The 17,472-nt window shown below is 40.1% G+C and overlaps 1 long non-coding RNA gene across 1 annotated transcript; it reads right to left on the bottom strand.

Annotated features, from left to right (window-relative positions):
- Nucleotides 1–2,655: 2,655 nt before the first annotated feature.
- On the bottom strand, nucleotides 2,656–14,481 carry LOC113656954. Its single transcript, XR_007140428.1, has 5 exons — nucleotides 13,985–14,481; nucleotides 5,866–6,215; nucleotides 5,553–5,771; nucleotides 5,260–5,337; nucleotides 2,656–2,679 (listed from the first exon to the last, which is right to left on the bottom strand). It is a non-coding gene; the product is annotated as an uncharacterized LOC113656954 (long non-coding RNA).
- Between the last annotated feature and the right edge of the window lie 2,991 nt (nucleotides 14,482–17,472).

The following is a 17,472-nucleotide window of genomic DNA, read 5'->3' as shown; positions in this document are numbered from 1 at the left end:
GTGATGAACATCTTTTTCTTACACTGGTTCCCTTTAATTTGTGCTAAAAAAGAAAAAACACAGAGATGGCACACCTTCAATTGAATTTATTTGTCTCAAAGCAGCTTTACAGAAGTATAGAAAGATACACACACACACATATACATATATATATAATGTTCTGTAAATTGTCCTCTAAATCTTTTATGTCTGGAATCTTTTATTAAGTCCTGCAAGACCTTCAGATTATTCCTGACAGTAATGGTGTTATGCTTCCTAATTAAGACAGCGCAGACCACAGTGTGGTCATTGAGGTAGTGTTTTGCAAATGCAAATGTTGCAAATTCCTTCAAACTTTTGTCTGTGGTTTTTCTCCCAAATGCCTCAGAGACAGCTTTAAGCACATGTGCAGAACATATGTGTAGCACTGTAAATGCTCTGATATCCTTCCAGTTTTATCTTCAGTTTTGAACAAATGTCAAGAGCCCTGTCCAAGTAGTTGACAATGCTCTCCCTGTTAAATGGCAGAACACCACTTTGGAGCAAAGTCCAGCTATAGTCTGTTTCTACCTGGTGCACTCTTAATTTTGTGTACTGTGAAAGTATTCGGAGGAACTGCATTATCCAGAATGTGATTTGTGGAATAGAGTGTTCATTTGTCAGCATCTCACCGACAGGGAGGGGAGGAGCATTCTGACCACATCCAGGCAGAGTGAGAGAGTAGTAAAGGACTCTTTTGGTCTGACCAGGTACTTTTGATGCAACATTTCCTGTATAAGGTCCTGTATAGGTATATGGTCAGTGAATTGTTTCCATGTACATATGTACACTGATGGGGACACTTGAAAGTTCTGTATGTACCGAGACATTTTGTGAAACTTTGTGTAACATTCCTTCATGATATTTTGAGAGAGGTACATCTCCATGAACATGTCATCATAAATTGTTTTACTCTCTCTAAACTTTAGTTCAGGAATGGGTGTTTTTTTAAGTTTACTGTGAGAGAATTGGCTAACTTCTTTGTCTAGGGCTCTTGCACTTCTCCCTCTTCTTTGTGTTTGTTGCTGGTCTGAATTTTTGTTCACTTTTTGTGTGTGCAATTTGTCCTCTTTGTAGCACAGAGATCTTAACTGGGTTGTCTGCCACTGGCTCCTTTTTCCTTTTAAAGAAGTATTTTGCACTGCAAGAAGGGAACATACAAACTGCTGTAATATTTAAATACGGACTATTAATTTTCCGGCTGTGAGGAGTTTTAATATGCTGGCTCTTGAAGGAAAGGGTACAATAGGAATTTTTCTTCCTGAAACTGTTGTACAATACATGGGTCCAAGGTTGTCTCAGTTTTGTAGAACCGTGCAGTGGAACAACTGTTTGCCATTTCTTTCTGGTCACTGTAATTATGAACCTTTTTGAACACACTGGCATCTTTCTCCATTGTTTTTTGTTCCCTCTTTTTCCATGTCCAGTTTGGACTCCACTCTGCAATGACACATTCTCTTGTTCATCTTCTCCATCACTTTGGTCTAATACTACCTCAACATCTGTGATGGCTTCCTCCACTTGAACTGTATTTTGCAATGTCACATTCTGTTGTTCATCTTCTGTACCCTGTTTTTCTTCATCATTTTTGTCTGTCTTGAATACTGATGGCTCCTCAGTTTTACAATCAGTTGCTTTATTATTCATTACCCGAGGATCATTTGTCTGTTGTTTAGTAACCAAGTCCCTTACTCCATTTCGGTTTGTGGTCCACATCACCCATACCCAATGACGGTTTTACTTATGATCTTGATCAAACAGACTCTGAGAGAGTTCAGACCAGATTTTGGAAGAGTAACCTGTATTTGTCTTTGAAATGTTAACACTCCTCATTGTTCTGACCAAAGCATCCATGCCACCAACCATTGCACACAAGTCTTTCCTCTTCATTCTCTGTCCTTTTTTAACTCTACCCATTTTGAGTCAAATTTTCTCTCTGAAAAAGAAAAAAAAGGAATAAGGGAACAGACAAATCTTCAAACCTTTCGGCAATATACATTCAGTTTGTGCAATAAAATGTTTTTGCAATAAGAGAAGTAGGCGCTACATATGTAAAGCCACAGTTCTCACTTTAAACAAACACTTAAAATAAATTAATTAGGGCTGTCCATTCATTACAATTATTCATCAGATTGATTATATTTCTTGTTACTTAATTAAATGTTGATAACTCACAAGTAATTTCATATAGATATTTGCTAAAAGAACTTCCCAAAATATTATAAATTGCATTATTGTTGCAGACAAAACCATTTATTTACCACAGACAATTCTCTTAATAAGTTAATATCAAATGTTATAATGATAAATCATAATTGCTCATACATAGGGTGACCATATGTTATATTTTTATACATATACATGTATGTGTATTAATCACCTGAGTATTAATAAGCACACCCTATATAAGCCACTCTCAGTCACTCACTCTTTGTCTGGTCTCGTATGTACTAACGTGATTTTCTCTGCAGTCATTCAAGCTCCAGACTCACGTTTGTTTTATAGCAATCGGCTTCCCTTCCTTCGTCCTCACTTCCGGAGAGACAGGATTCGCTCCTATATCATCTTCATCTTCATCTTCTTCTTCTTTCGAGTTTAATGGCGGTTGGCAACTCATCTTAAAGCTGCATTACCGCCACCTACTAGACTGGAGTGTGGGCACTAGAATGACAAAGGAGAGAGTTAAAAAAATACATTCCTAATTCATGCTCAAGTGTCATGCTTTGTCCATCCATGTATGGCTTTAACTCTGCCTTATCTTCTCCATATTTTTTACAGTCTAACACAGGGCTGTCAAGTGTCACGCATTGAGAGTGACAGTCACGCATTTGGGTCTTTTGTCACGCTCTTCCGCCACACATCGTATTTCTCATGCAGACTTTTTCCCTGGAGTTCTTAGTCGAGCCTGACACTTAACAGCCAATCAAAAATAGAAGCTACACAATAGCCAATCAGAAAATAGCACTATCTGGGTAAGATTTAACGCAACAACCAATGAAAAAAAAAAAAAACATATTCATTAGAGAGGGTATTTTCGATGGTCGGTTTGAACAATACCTCAACACGAAACAGTTTGTCTCTGGACGGGACTCAATCATAACACTAAAAATGTCTGGGCTTGAGCTGAACTGTTTTAAATGGAGCAATATTATAAATAATAAAGGAGACCAAAAAGGCAAGAAACACTTACAATAAACACCACCAGTCATAATCTCTCTCTCTTGTATTTGGTTAAATTGCGGTCAGTGATCCTTACCAAACACAACAACTCCCCCATTATTGTTTTTTTGTTGTTGTTGTGGTGGTGGGAGGCGCTTGCCTGTCTTCAAAAATTGTGAGCCCTGTACTGTAGATGCATAATGAAAATTCACAATAGTTCATGAAGTGAAAAATAGTAAATAAATAAATAAATAAAATGAAGCAAACACTTCAGTCAAAATTAACATATTGTTACACTAACCAGAAACAAAACTAAACAAGTTTAACACACACTACACTGATTTATCTTTTGGTGCCACCCCAAGATTTGCTGTGGCCTCCTCTGGCCACCCCTATTAAAAGTTTCTGGGGGCGCCACTGATTCATTTGTATAGCGCTTTTAACAATTTCCCATTGTCTCAAATCAGCTTTACAGAAGTATGGATACAGAAGAGAGAGAAAAAATATATATAAAAAATAATAAGAAGAGATAAGAGATGAGGATAAAAATAAATAAAGGAATATCTAAATATTATATATATATATATATATATATATATATATATATATATATATATATATATATATATATATATATATAAAAGTATTAAAGTTTAACATTAAAGTTTAAGATAATATATATCTTTCCCTATCCCTATTGAATAAGCCGAGGAAAGAAAGACTCCCTGAAAGGACATGAGAAAGAAACGTTGAGAGGGACTCAGACTCAGAAGGGAACCGTCCTCATTAAAGGGACCGTCAATAAATTACCAGTGAATGCGGAAACTTCTCTGACAGACGAGCTGAAAGCTTTTTACGTTCGCTTCGAGGCTGCAGCTCACAGCTCTATTACAGATATCACACACAGCTGCACACATCTGCACTTTATTCACAACAGTCATGCTGTTCTGTTCACCATCAGTGTTCAGATTTATTTATTTATATTTGTATATAATTTCTGTGATGTATTTGGCTAAAGTTATTATTGTTTATTACCACTTGAGGGCACCCTCGGGTTTATGTGTGATTATGCTGCTAATTGAGAAAATGAAGTTAGCTTTAATTAGTGATGGACATTATCACTATATCGGTATATTGATACACAAATATAACTTAACCCTTTTCCTGTACATGTAATTCTATTATTGTTTTTACTGTAAATATTTTATTCTATTATTTTCTTACTTTTATGACAGATTGTGGAGAACATTTCATTACGTCTTACCGTGTATGGTTGTGTATGTGACATAAGTTATGAAGTGTAATATAATCATGAGATGATATTGTATTACTGGCGATGTGTAACTTTAATATACTTGTTTTATATTGAATCGATTTCTACTCAATGGGTTTCAGTCTCTACTGATACAGTTTACTGTATACATGTTAAAATTCTTACTTGTGTTGTGATTAAAGATTAACAAACTGTTTATGATTTCATGGATATAAATTATGTGTTTTATTTTGTATTTCTACTTAATTCTGTTCTGTTCACATTTTTTGAATAAGCAGGATTGTTCTCTAGATTATGTAAAGAAGTTTGTACTGCTGTTTGAAAAACCTCTAAACAGATAAAATAATAAAATAAATAAAACCACAAAATAAATGCTCATAAGCTCAATTTTATTCTCGTAAATAGAAACATTTTAAAGATTTTACAGTAACAGACCCGACAAATTAAAATCCATCTTGACTTTGGTTCAGAATTCTTTGCTTTAACAGATCAAGCGAGTCAAGAGACGATGAGAAAAATCAGAATATAGTAGAAAATGTGCAGTATTTCTGCAGGCGGCTACACGTTATATATGTATGTGTGTGTATAATATATTAAATGTACAAAAATATAAGTGATAAACAAAAGAAGCTGCCTGAATAATAGTGCACATTATTACTGCTTAGGAGGAAACAGTCTAGTTTTGATTTCGGTCAGTTTTGATCACACACATACAGAAACAGACACACCCACACACAGACACAGAAACAGGACCCCCCCCCCCCACACACACACACACACACACACAGGCAGAAAGACCGTATACTTACTTGCAGAGTGTCATAATCCGGGGACATAGTCATGAGGTTCAGCCCTGTGTATGTGTCATCTCCAGGTTTTGGAACACACTGAGAGAAATGAAAAAAAAAGTCTTTCATTTTTATTTAATAACAGATTCATTGGAACTTGATGTAGAGCTTTGTGAAGATAGAGACATGAAGTGAAAACTTTAGGGGAATCTGAACAGAAATAAAACCCCTGAATCAGCTGCTGTGTGTTCACGATCAGTGTTTGATAGAGATGTAGATGGACTCTGAATGAGGAGAGTAAAATCCACACTCACACACTGGAGGAGAGAGGAGACTGTCATGGCCTTCAACAGCACAACTGTAACTGACGGCACCACCGACTGCAGCTACAGAGCAGGAGGCAGATTTACACTCAGACACACGCTGTCCGTTCTTGTACCAGATGTAAGTGGGTTTGTTAGACAGAATGCAGGTGGTGATGCAGCTCAGATCGATTTGTCCGCTACCCGAGTCTGATACTTTAACCATCAGATCTGCAAACAGTTAGAATGGTTTTGTGTTATTTTCAAATGTAGAATATGTGTAACTCTTTACCTATAAGAACAAAAGTTTCTCATGCAGCATTACCTGTGACAGACAGAGAGACTCCAGGTTCTCCGGTGCCTTTTCCTTTAGGATCATCAGTGTGGAATCTGAACCTGTATGTTTGAGCGTCTCTCTCTCTCTCAGTTTAGTGATTCTCAGACTACAGTCATTCTGGGAGCTCTGTGTGTACTGCACTCGGCCCTGATACTCCTCATCCTCTCTCACATCCTCAGGCTCAACATTAACCTGAGCTTTAATGAACCACACTGATTTTATCACTGTGAGACCTGCAGGATATTTATAAGAGCAGGAAAGAACAACTGATGTGTTTTTCAGAGCACACACATGTTCAGCAGTGTAAGTCACACCCCAACACTCTCTACCCAGTACACCTGAAACACACAGAGATGTACACACAGGAAGGAAGAAGTCAGAACTGCACATTTATGAGCATATCTTTATGAGCATTTAGTTTATTCTGTGTGTCAATGAAAATGATGTAACTCTTTAACAAACCTACTGATTCATGTCACTGGTCAAGAACAGTAAAGATTCATGTCACAGGTCAAAATTCATGTCACAGGTCAAAGAACCCAAGAGATAGAACCCAAGACTCCTGACGCTTTGATTGTTCCCATAGGCACACAGAGTTCCCCATGCTCTAACCACTATTCATACAATCCACAGAACTGCTCTTTAAACAAACACATCAGAACTCTCTACAGTCTAAAGTCAGATATTCAATTGGCAGCCTGCAAGGTAATTTGTTCCAGGACTTAAAAGTAGCCTATTGTGAAAAATAAATCTCTAGAATAAATTTAGTTCAGTCAGACAACGAGAGTTATGAAGTGCCTCTGTTCCGCTCGGCAGGGGCCACAGTCACAGCACAGAGCAGGAGTCATGTGACGTTAGGTGAGTGGCGCGAGCCACTCTCTTGTGAGACGTGATGACTGACAGTGACAACTTTTGTTAGTATCATTTCTTCTGTTCATTTCTAATTTCAGTTTTTTTTTTACAAAATAATCGGGACAGTTGGTGAAACAACATTAAACCTACTCTACTGCTCTAGTTCTAATCACACATGTGAATCATCACTCACACGAGCAGCATTAAAACGAGTAATCACACATCCCTTACAGTCCAGCTTCTGCACCTGTGTGTTGTACTGACAACATATACACTCGATTTCACTGCTCTTGTGAAATCTAAAATAAATGTAATTTCTCTCAATAGAAGGCAGCTTAAATGTTTGACAATTATTAAGATGGCAGTTGTAGTTTAAATAGACAAACTAAAATAATTTACTTTGACAAAAAAAATACGATGAAACAATGATATTTTCCATATTGTGAAATTTTTATGTGCACTTAAGTCTTAGTTAAATGAGATATATTCTAAATACGTGTTATATGGCTCTCTGATTTACCCATTTGAAGGTAGAAAAAGCCTAATTGTGTGTCTTATGGTGCAGAAATACAACATATGGGCTCCTATATTGTGGTCTATATCTCCAGCCCTCATTTGGGATGCGTCTCATGAACTGGCCCCATGACAATCTAATTGAATAGCCCTGGTTTAGACAGTCTAAAAGGACACTGACTATAAAAATAATTCATGAACTACTGTAATCACATGTTTTCAATTCAATTCAAATTTATTTGTATAGCGCTTTTTACAATTGGCATTGTCTCAAAGCAGCTTTATAGAACATAAACATAAAACAAAAGGTTATTATAAAGAATAATAGAAAGATTAATAGAATACAAAATTAATAAGATTAATATTAGATACAGTTAAATGTGTTTGTATTGATTAGATAAGATAAGATTAGATTAGATTCAACTTTATTGCCATTGTGCAAGGTACATGTACAGAGCCAATGAAATGCAGTTAGCATCTAAGCAGAAGTGCATAGATAGCTTATTTACAAGTGGCAGTGTAATAAATAAGGGTATGAGGTTATACAGAAGGTGTAGTAATATGTACATATAACTGAATAAGGGTATATATAGTGTGGTATTTATATAAATATGATACGAGTGATATGAGTGAAGTGGTATGACAGATATAGCTGTACAAAAGGAATGCCCTTATGAATATATACATCTATCTATCTATCTATCTATCTATCTATACATTTACATTATATATCTATATAAATATAAATATATATATATATATATATATATATATATATATATATATATATATATATATATAGAATAAACAGAATAAATATGGATGGACATACGGAAGTGTAATGATGGGTTCATTCAAAGTTTTTGGGTGGTGCAAGGATGCATGATTTTAAAGTGGTGCAAAATAGTGCAAAACACAGAAGAAAAGTGACAGTGCAGTGGTGATTGTTGGGATGAGAGGGATCTTTGATGATGCCCCTCACCCTTTGCAAACATTGTTTTGTCCCCGATAAGTAAGTCTGAGGTGACTTAGGTGACTGTGGCGAGGAAAAACTCCCTTGAATGGTAAAGGAAGAAACCTTGAGAGGAACCAGACTCAGAGGGGAACCTCATCCTCATATGGGTGACACTGGAGGTTTGATTATAAATATACAGTCTGATAAATGTTGTATTGATGCAAAAGACCACATGCAGTTGCGTCTCCTCTTTAGTATCGCAGAGTCTAACTGCAGCTGATAGATCACTAGATGTCTCAGGATTCTCACAGAGTCGGCCTCATCTCAGTGGAGGTTCACTGAGTCTTTATAGCACAGAAGACAATCAGCTGGTACAATTTCTGGATGCCTCGGGATGGGTAGAGAGAGAGAAGTAGTGGAGAGGAATTAACATGGCTGTTGTTCATAATATTTGCAAGCACTAGATGATAATGTGCATTTGGTCAGTTGTATTAGAGCATCATATTATGGGATGTATTATGTGTACCCCTGACTAAAGAGATGAGTTTTTAATCTAATTTAAACTGGGAAAGAGTGTCTGAGCCCCGAACACTATCATGAAGACTATTCCAAAGTTTGGGAGCTAAATATGAAAACACTCTACTGGCTTTAGTGACAGTTGTCTTTTCCAATGATCAGTATGGTATTATACCTACCTTTTTCGGTTTGTCTGAATCATTGCATGAAACACATTAACAAATCCGGAAACACAATGACAATCCAGTCAACCAACGGAAAAGGTAGGTATAGTTTGTGAATGAAAACTTACCGATCGTCGGACAAGACACCTGCCATTCAAGATATACAGGTGAATGAAAGGTGTCTCATCCGATGATCTGTAAGTTTCCATTCACAAACGATACCTACCTTTTCCGGTTTGTCTGACTTGTCATTGTGTTCTCGGATTTGTTAATGTGTTTTTGGATTTTTTAATGCGTTCTCGGATATGTTAATGTGTTTTCAGATTTGTTAACGTGTTTTGCACTTCTCGGCCACCATACTAGTTAGATACATGGGAGCTAAAACATTAAGTGCCTTGTATGTATGTAGCAGCAGTTTGTAATCAATTTTAAACTCAACAGGTAGCCAGTGTAGAGATGATAAAATTGGGGTTTTTCTAAGATGGAAGAAGGCTGTTCTCACACACAAAACTCATCTCAGTCAGTCAGGTGTACACGTAATACATCCCATAATATTGTGCTCTATTACATCTGACCAAATGCACATTATCATCTAGTGCTTGCGAATATTATAAACAGCAGCTACGTTAATTCCTCTCCACTGCTTCTCTCTTTCTACCCATCCCTAGGCATCCAGAAATTGTACCAGCTCTGACTGTAATACCGAGCAATGAAGATTTTAGACCTCCACTGAGATGAAGCCAACTCTGTGAGAATCCTGAGGCATCTACAGATCTACCAGATCCAGTTAAGACTCTGTGATACTAAAGAGGAGATGTGAACTCCATGTGGTCTTTGAGGACAACAATCTCCTCATCAGTACATTTATCAGACTGTATATTTATAATCACACCCTCCAGTGTCACCCATATGAAGATGAGGTTCCCCTTTGAGTCTGGTTCCTCTCAAGGTTTCTTCCTTTACTATCTAAGGGAGTTTTTCCTCACCACAGTCACCTGAGTCACCTCAGACTCACTCATTGGGGATAAAAACAAACATTTAAATATATCTAATATTAATCTTGAATTTTGTTCATCCATCCATCCATCTTCTACCGCTTATCCGGGGCCGGGTCGCGGGGGCAGCAGTCTAAGCAGGGATGCCCAGACTTCCCTCTCCCCAGACACTTCCTCCAGCTCTTCCGGGGGAATACAGAGGCGTTCCCAGGCCAGCCGAGAGACATAGTCCCTCCAGCGTGTCCTGGGTCTGCCCCGGGGTCTCCTCCCGGTTGGACATGCCCGGAACACTTCCCCAGGGAGGCATCCAGGAGGCATCCGATACAGATGCCCGAGCCACGTCAGCTGACTCCTCTCGATGTGGAGGAGCAGCGGCTCTACTCTGAGCTCCTCCCAAGTGACCAAGCTCCTCACCCTATCTCTAAGGGAGCGCCCAGCCACCCTGAGGAGGAAACTCATTTCGGTCGCCTGTATCCGGGATCTCGTCCTTTCGGTCATGACCCAAAGCTCATGACCATAGGTGAGTGTAGGAACATAGATCGACTGGTAAATAGAGAGCTTCACCTTGTGGCTCAGCTCTTTCTTCACCACAACAGATCGGTATATCGACCGCATCACTGCAGAAGATACACCAATCCGCCTGTCGATCTCCCACTCCATCCTTCCCTCACTCGTGAACGAGACCCCAAGATACTTAAACTCCTCCACTTGAGGCGGGAGCTCTCCACCAAACTGAAGGGGGCAAGCCACCCTTTTCCGACTGAGAACCATGGCCTCGGACTTGGAGGTGCTGATTCTCATCCCCGCCGCTTCACACTCGGCTGCAAACTGTCCCAGTGCACGCTGAAGGTCCTGATTTGAGGAAGCCAGCAGGACAACATCATCTGCAAAAAAGCAGAGACGAAATCCTGTGGTCCCCAAACCGGACTCCCTCCGGCCCCATACTGTGCCTAGAAATCCTGTCCATATAAGTAATGAACAGGACCGGTGACAAAGGGCAGCCCTGCCGGAGTCCAACATGCACCGGGAACAAGTCTGACTTACTGCCGGCAATGCAAACCAAACTCCTGCTCCGGTCATATAGGGACCGGACAGCCCTTAACAGAGGGCCCCGGACACCATACTCCCAGAGCACCCCCCACAGGTCACCATGAGGGACACAGTCGAAAGCCTTCTCCAGATCCACAAAGCACATGTGAACTGGTTGGGCAAACTCCCATGAACCCTCCAGCAACCTGGCGAGAGTATAGAGATGGTCCAGAGTTCCACGACTGGGATGAAACCCGCATTGTTCCTCCTGAATACGAGGTTCAACTATAGGCCGAATTCTCCTCTCCAGTACCCTGGCATAGACTTTTCCGGGGAGGCTGAGGAGTGTGATCCCCCTATAGTTGGATATAGGTCCCCCGGTCCCCCGGTCCCCCTTCTTAAACAGAGGGACCACCACCCCAGTCTGCCAGTCCAGAGACACTGTCCCCAACCTCCACGTGATGTTGCAGAGGTGTGTCAACCAAGACAGCCCCACAACATCCAGAGACTTGAGGTACTCAGGGCGGATCTCATCCACCCCCGGTGCCTTGCCACTGAGGAGCTTCTCAACTACCTCAGTGACCTCAGCTTGGGGAATCGACGAGTCCACAACTGAGCCCCCGCCCCCTGATTCCTCAGTGGAAGACATGTCGGTGGGGTTTAGGAGAACCTCGAAGTATTCCTTCCACCGTCCAAGGATGTCCCTCATTGAAGTCAGCAGATTCCCACTCCCACTGTAAACAGTGTGGGCAGGGCACTGCTTCCCCCTCCTGAGGTGTTCAACGTGAGCGTTGAAGTCCCCCAGTAGAACGACGGAGTCCCCGGTCGGAGCACTTTCCAGCACCCCTTCCAGACACACCAAGAAGGTCGGGTACTCTACACTGCCATTTGGCCCGTAAGCACAAATAATGAGTGAGAGACCTATCCCCGACTGAAAGGCGCAGGGAAACGACCCTCTCGTTCACCGGGGTGAACTCCAACACATTGTTGCTGAGCTGGGGGGCTATGAGCAAGCCCACACCAGCCCGCCGCCTCCCACCATGGGCAACTCCAGAGTAGTAGAGAGTCCAGGCTCTCTCAAGGAGTTGGATTCCAGAGCCCAAGCTGTGTGTGGAGGTGAGCCCAACTATGTCTAGTCGGTATCTCTCAACCTCCCGCACCAGCTCAGGCTCCTTCTCCCCCAGCAAGGTGACATTCCATGTCCCTAGTGCCAGATTCCGTGTCTGGGGATTGGGTCGCCGAGGTCCCCGCCTTCGACTGCCACCCAATCCACATTGCACCGGCCCCTTACGGTTTCTCCTGCAGGTGGTGGGCCCACAGGAGATCGGCCCCACGTCGCTCTTTCGGGCTGAGCCCGGCCGGGCCCCGTGGGGCAAGACCCGGCCACCAGGCGCTCGCATGTGAGCCCAAAACCCCGGGCCTGGCTCCAGGGCGAGGCCCCGGTTGCGCCTTACCGGGCAAACGTCACGGACCTTGATTTAACTTTTCTCATAAGGGGGTTTTTGAACCGCTCTTTGTCTGGCCTGTCACCCAGGACCTGTTTGCCTTGGGAGACCCTACCAGGGGCAAAAAGCCTCAGACAACAGAGCTCCTAGGATCATTCAGGCATGCAAACCCCTCCACCACAATAAGGTGGCGGTTCAAGGGGGGGGGGGTTTGAATTTTGTATTCTATTAATCTTTATTTTATTCTTTATAACAACATTTTGTTCTATGTTTATGTCAATTGTAAAAAGCAGTATACAAATAAATTTTAATTGAATTAAATTTTCATAACTAGCATTGCTGCCACTGTTTGATTATTTAACATGTGTTATGGTCGTCATGTTATCAGTGTATTAATATCCTCTATGTGTCTTGTTTGGTTTGTTTGAGATCGATGAATGATTTCCTGAATGAGAACATTTCATTATACTTTATCCATGTTACAAAATTCATGATCAAAATTCTTAGCTTACTTCAGAAAAAGTGTGAAACCGTGTAATTCAGAGACTAATATGCTAATTAATGTCATAGGTAGAGAATATGGCTTACACCCTGTCTTAAGATGACGATTTACAGGAGAAAACATTTTGGGGTTGGAGAAGACAGAAAGGGTCAAAACCCTATGACACCAATACATCTAGGAGTCGAGTCGAGTCAACGAATCAATCCAGGAAACTGAGACGAGTCGATTCTGTCAACATCACAAGAAGATCACGCAGACTCTGAGATCAAGACTCCACATCAAGACAAGTTCACACAAAGACTCAGACTCTAGGCTTTTGCACTGATATGAACCACATCATCATTCTTCTAGTACTTTCACTTCATTCACCTCCTGACTGGTCTCATGAAACGCTACTGAAAAGCCACCCAGACAAATAAAATCATCTGAAAATCCACCAGTCAAAAGAACTAATGAAGGATTTCCTCGTCCAAACACACCACACAAACACAAGTACAGTACCTCTAGATTCTCTGTGAACTGGTGCTCTTAAACACAAGGTTTAAAGCCCTACTAAAGAACTAAAAGAAGCTTACTGATATGATGGTTTGTTCAGTTCATGGTGTGAGATCTACCATACGTTACTAGAAACATGAATTCATTTCTAACATTTATTTCATTCCCATCTCTGTTCTAAATCCTTCTGTGTTGACCTTTGTGTGTTTATGTGTTAGTTTAGTTCTGTGTATTAGAATAGTGTAATAAAGTCTCATCAGTGTTTAAATGAAAGTGTCTTGTGTTTCATGAATTTACTGTGTTAAGCTGTCGATCCTGTTACTGTACTATTAACACAGTGTTTTCACTACATGTAGGATTTTCTCACCGGTTACCACAGAGGCAACATCAAATGCAGAATAAATAAATAAACTACATTTATCTTATCACTGTATGAATAGTGAATCAGCTGTGGAAGTATTAATAAAAGTCCTAAATGATACACACCATCACATCACTGATTATTAAACATTAAAACATAATAAAATTACATCCCCTTTATCAGAAACAATGCTATGAACAAATGATGATGTATTAATGACAGTAATATGAGCTACTGGTTTCAGTTGGATTCTGAAGGACAGATTTACTCCGACACTTACACACTGGAGGAGAGCGGTGTTCACTCCCATACACCTTACAGGAGTAGCTGCCATCATCAGATCGACTGGAGGAATCAAGTACAATGGATGCGTCATTTCTGTATTTTATATAAAGGCCATTCCTGTGCCAGTAGAAAAGGAGTGTGTTGTGTCTGCAGGTGGAGCTACAGGTCACTTTCACTTCTCTCTGTCCTACAATGTTAGGATCCACCTTAACCTGCAAGTCTGCACACAATTATGGACCAAATCACTGTAAATGCATACTACATATTACACAATAAACTCTGTGTGTGTGTGTTACCTGTAACAGTCAGTTGAAGTCCAGATGAAGCTGATATCCAGTCACTGCTCTGTGTTTTATATCTAAAGTTAGAAACTCCAGAGTCACTCAATCTCACATTCCACACTGTCAGGCTACAGTCAGACCACCCAGTGTTTACATACACACGTCCTGAATATTCTGGATCTTTTCTCAGGTCTTGTGGTTCTCCTTCAGAGCTCTGGACTCGAAACCAATGTCTCTCTGTGACTCGCTGAGCCTGAACTCCTGAAACACACACACATACACACACAAGCACAAGCACACACACATACACAAAACAAAGTAAAATGAGTTGAGAACATAAAGTAATAACTCTTGCACTGACCGGCAAGTGTTAACAGTGTTAACTGCTGCTGTTGCTGTTCTCAGTCACACACAGCGAGATGAGGACGTGTGAAAACGACAATAAAAATAAACCTTGGTTTGAAAACGGCCATGAACTTCATTCCAATTCTGATTTGATATGTTTATGTTTCATAAGAATTTGTAATAATTAAATTTCTTTCTTACTCCATAACTCTTGACTTTTACTCTCCTACATCCTACAAATTTTCTTGTCTGCACCCAAATCGTGTCAGATTTATAAAACACTTCCGAACACAGACATGTGGAGAGCTTTTTCTGAACTGTTGCAGTAGAGACACAACAGCACAGTAAAACAGTAGAGAGCTGAAATATTTGAAGTTTACCTGTCAGTAACATGAGGATTGTTGTTACTATAATATTTCTCGCCATTCTATAAAACACGGTGACATCAGCCTTCAGACAGACGACACTCAAAGATCCACCACGTGTAGAATTTGCACCAAAATTATCCTTATAGATATAAAATAAATCTCTTTCTCTTTTAATGAATATTAACGGTCTTAATCAGCCTGTTCCTCCTTCACTCGTACTGCACTCGTAAGCAGTTATGAGCTTCTTTATGACTCCAAAAATATAGACACGGAAGTTGAAAAGCTAGTCTCTTCCTTTACTTTATATAAGAACAGACATACAAGTGTGATGAAGGTGTTTTTCTTACACTGGTGCTCTTTATTTTGTGCTAAAAAAACACCTCATTAACTCGATTCTTTTTTCTCGACAGAAAATACTGTTCTTCTTCTTAGATCCAGGAAACTATACAGGAATAGTGAACCTGTGCTTTTGGGAAAGATCGGAATTACAGATGGACTATAATGGGAACCACCTACAAACACCATAGTAACTGACTTAGTTAGCATAGCAACCACCTAGCAACACCATAGGTAATACATAAAACATGCTAGCAAACCACTGGAATATCCTAGTAAACCATGTTTACCATAGCAACCACCCTAGTAACCAAATAGGGTCTCCATCCTTCCCTTGTTGAGACAATAAGGGAGACGGTTTGTCCCATATTTCTCCTACACATTGTTTCATACACACCAAGTCTTCTTAGTGTTGACAATAACACAATGGTGAATGGTGAGTGTTATGGGGCAGAGAATGGTGGGATACGTGTTGTGTGAGTTTGTATGTCAGAGTCAAAATATAAAAAGTCAAGTCAAGTCAAGAAGCTTTTATTGTCATTACATCCATATATAGCTGTTGCAGTACACAGTGAAATGAGACGTTTCTACAGGATCATGGTGCTACATAAAAACAAAGACAGAGATAAAGACTAGTAAGTAAGTCCTAGCCACATAAAGTTCAACTGTAAAACCTGGTGCAAACAGTGCAGGACAAAAGACAAACAAGACAGTGCAGGACAAAATATTACAAGACAAAACACAAAAGGTATTGTAAAGGATTGTGCAAAACAGCTAACGACTGAAATGTGAAACAGCATGTGCAAAGATCAAAAAGTGTGCAAAAACAGCATGTAAACAGGTTGATGGATGTAAATTGGAAGTGTGTATATTGTGTAGGTTTGTGCAGTCCATACAGTTGATGTGTGTGTTGTGCTCAGTACAGTTCAGTTAGATATTAAGGAGTCTGATGGCTTGTGGAAAGAAACTGTTACACAGTCTGGTCGTGAGGGCCCAACGGCAGGAGGGTGAAGCGTGTGTGTGAGGGGTGTGTGGCGTCATCCACAATGCTGTTGTCTTTGCGGATGCAGCATGTGGGATAAAAAGCTGTTGCACCTCCTCTCTGTGTGCTGCCTTATCATTTTTGCTGATGAGACCCACCATGGTCGTGTCATCGGCGAACTTGATACGTGAGATGAAAAACAAACTGGGCAAGGAAAGAGGAAGTTGAGGAAACAAAAACAATATAAAACACGAGAATAGCAATACACAAAGAAACACGGAGTTTAAACCAGACGATCTTTCTGAAAGCACGGTTCATCTCGCCACACGTATATTACAGGGGAGTGGCTTTTAGAGACTTAGTGGTAATAGCACTAATCCACAGTAAAATTGCTTGATCTTTATTGAGAACATACAGGTGCTGGTCATATAATTAGAATATCATCAAAAAGTTGATTTATTTCACTAATTGCATTCAAAAAGTGAAACTTTTGTATTATATTCATTCATTACACACAGACTGATATATTTCAAATGTTTATTTCTTTTAATTTTGATGATTATAACTGACAACTAAGAAAAATCCCAAATTCAGTATATTAGAAAATTTGAATATTACTTAAGACCAATACAATGAAAGGATTTTTAGAAATCTGGGCCAACTGAAAAGTATGAACATGAAAAGTATGCCATATACCAGGAAGTTTTGAGATCACTTCATGCTTCCTGCTGCTGACCACCTTTATGGAGATGCAGATTTCATTTTCCAACGGGAATTGGCACCTGTACACAGTGCCAAAGCTACCAGTACCTGGTTTAAGGACCATGGTATCCCTGTCCTTAATTGGCCAGCAAACTTGCCTGACCTTAAGCCCATAGAAAATCTATGGGGTATTGTGAAAAGGAAGATGTGATATGCCAGACCCAACAATGCAGAAGAGCTGAAGGCTACTATCAGAGCAACCTGGGCTCTCATAACACCTGAGCAGTGCCACAGACTGATCGACTCCATGCCACACCGCATTGCTGCAGTAATTCAGGCAAAATGAGCCCCAATTAAGTACTGAGTGCTGTACATGCTCATACTTTTCATGTTCATACTTTTAAGTTGGCCCAGATTTCTAAAAAATCCTTTCTTTGTATTGGTCTTAAGTAATATTCTAATGTTTATA

The sequence above is a fragment of the Tachysurus fulvidraco genome, chromosome 1 (genome assembly GCF_022655615.1).
Source record: "Tachysurus fulvidraco isolate hzauxx_2018 chromosome 1, HZAU_PFXX_2.0, whole genome shotgun sequence".
Classification (NCBI taxonomy): Eukaryota; Metazoa; Chordata; class Actinopteri; order Siluriformes; family Bagridae; genus Tachysurus; species Tachysurus fulvidraco.
The sequence above is the reverse complement of the archived record's forward strand: the minus strand, read 5'-3'. Positions and strand labels throughout refer to the sequence as shown.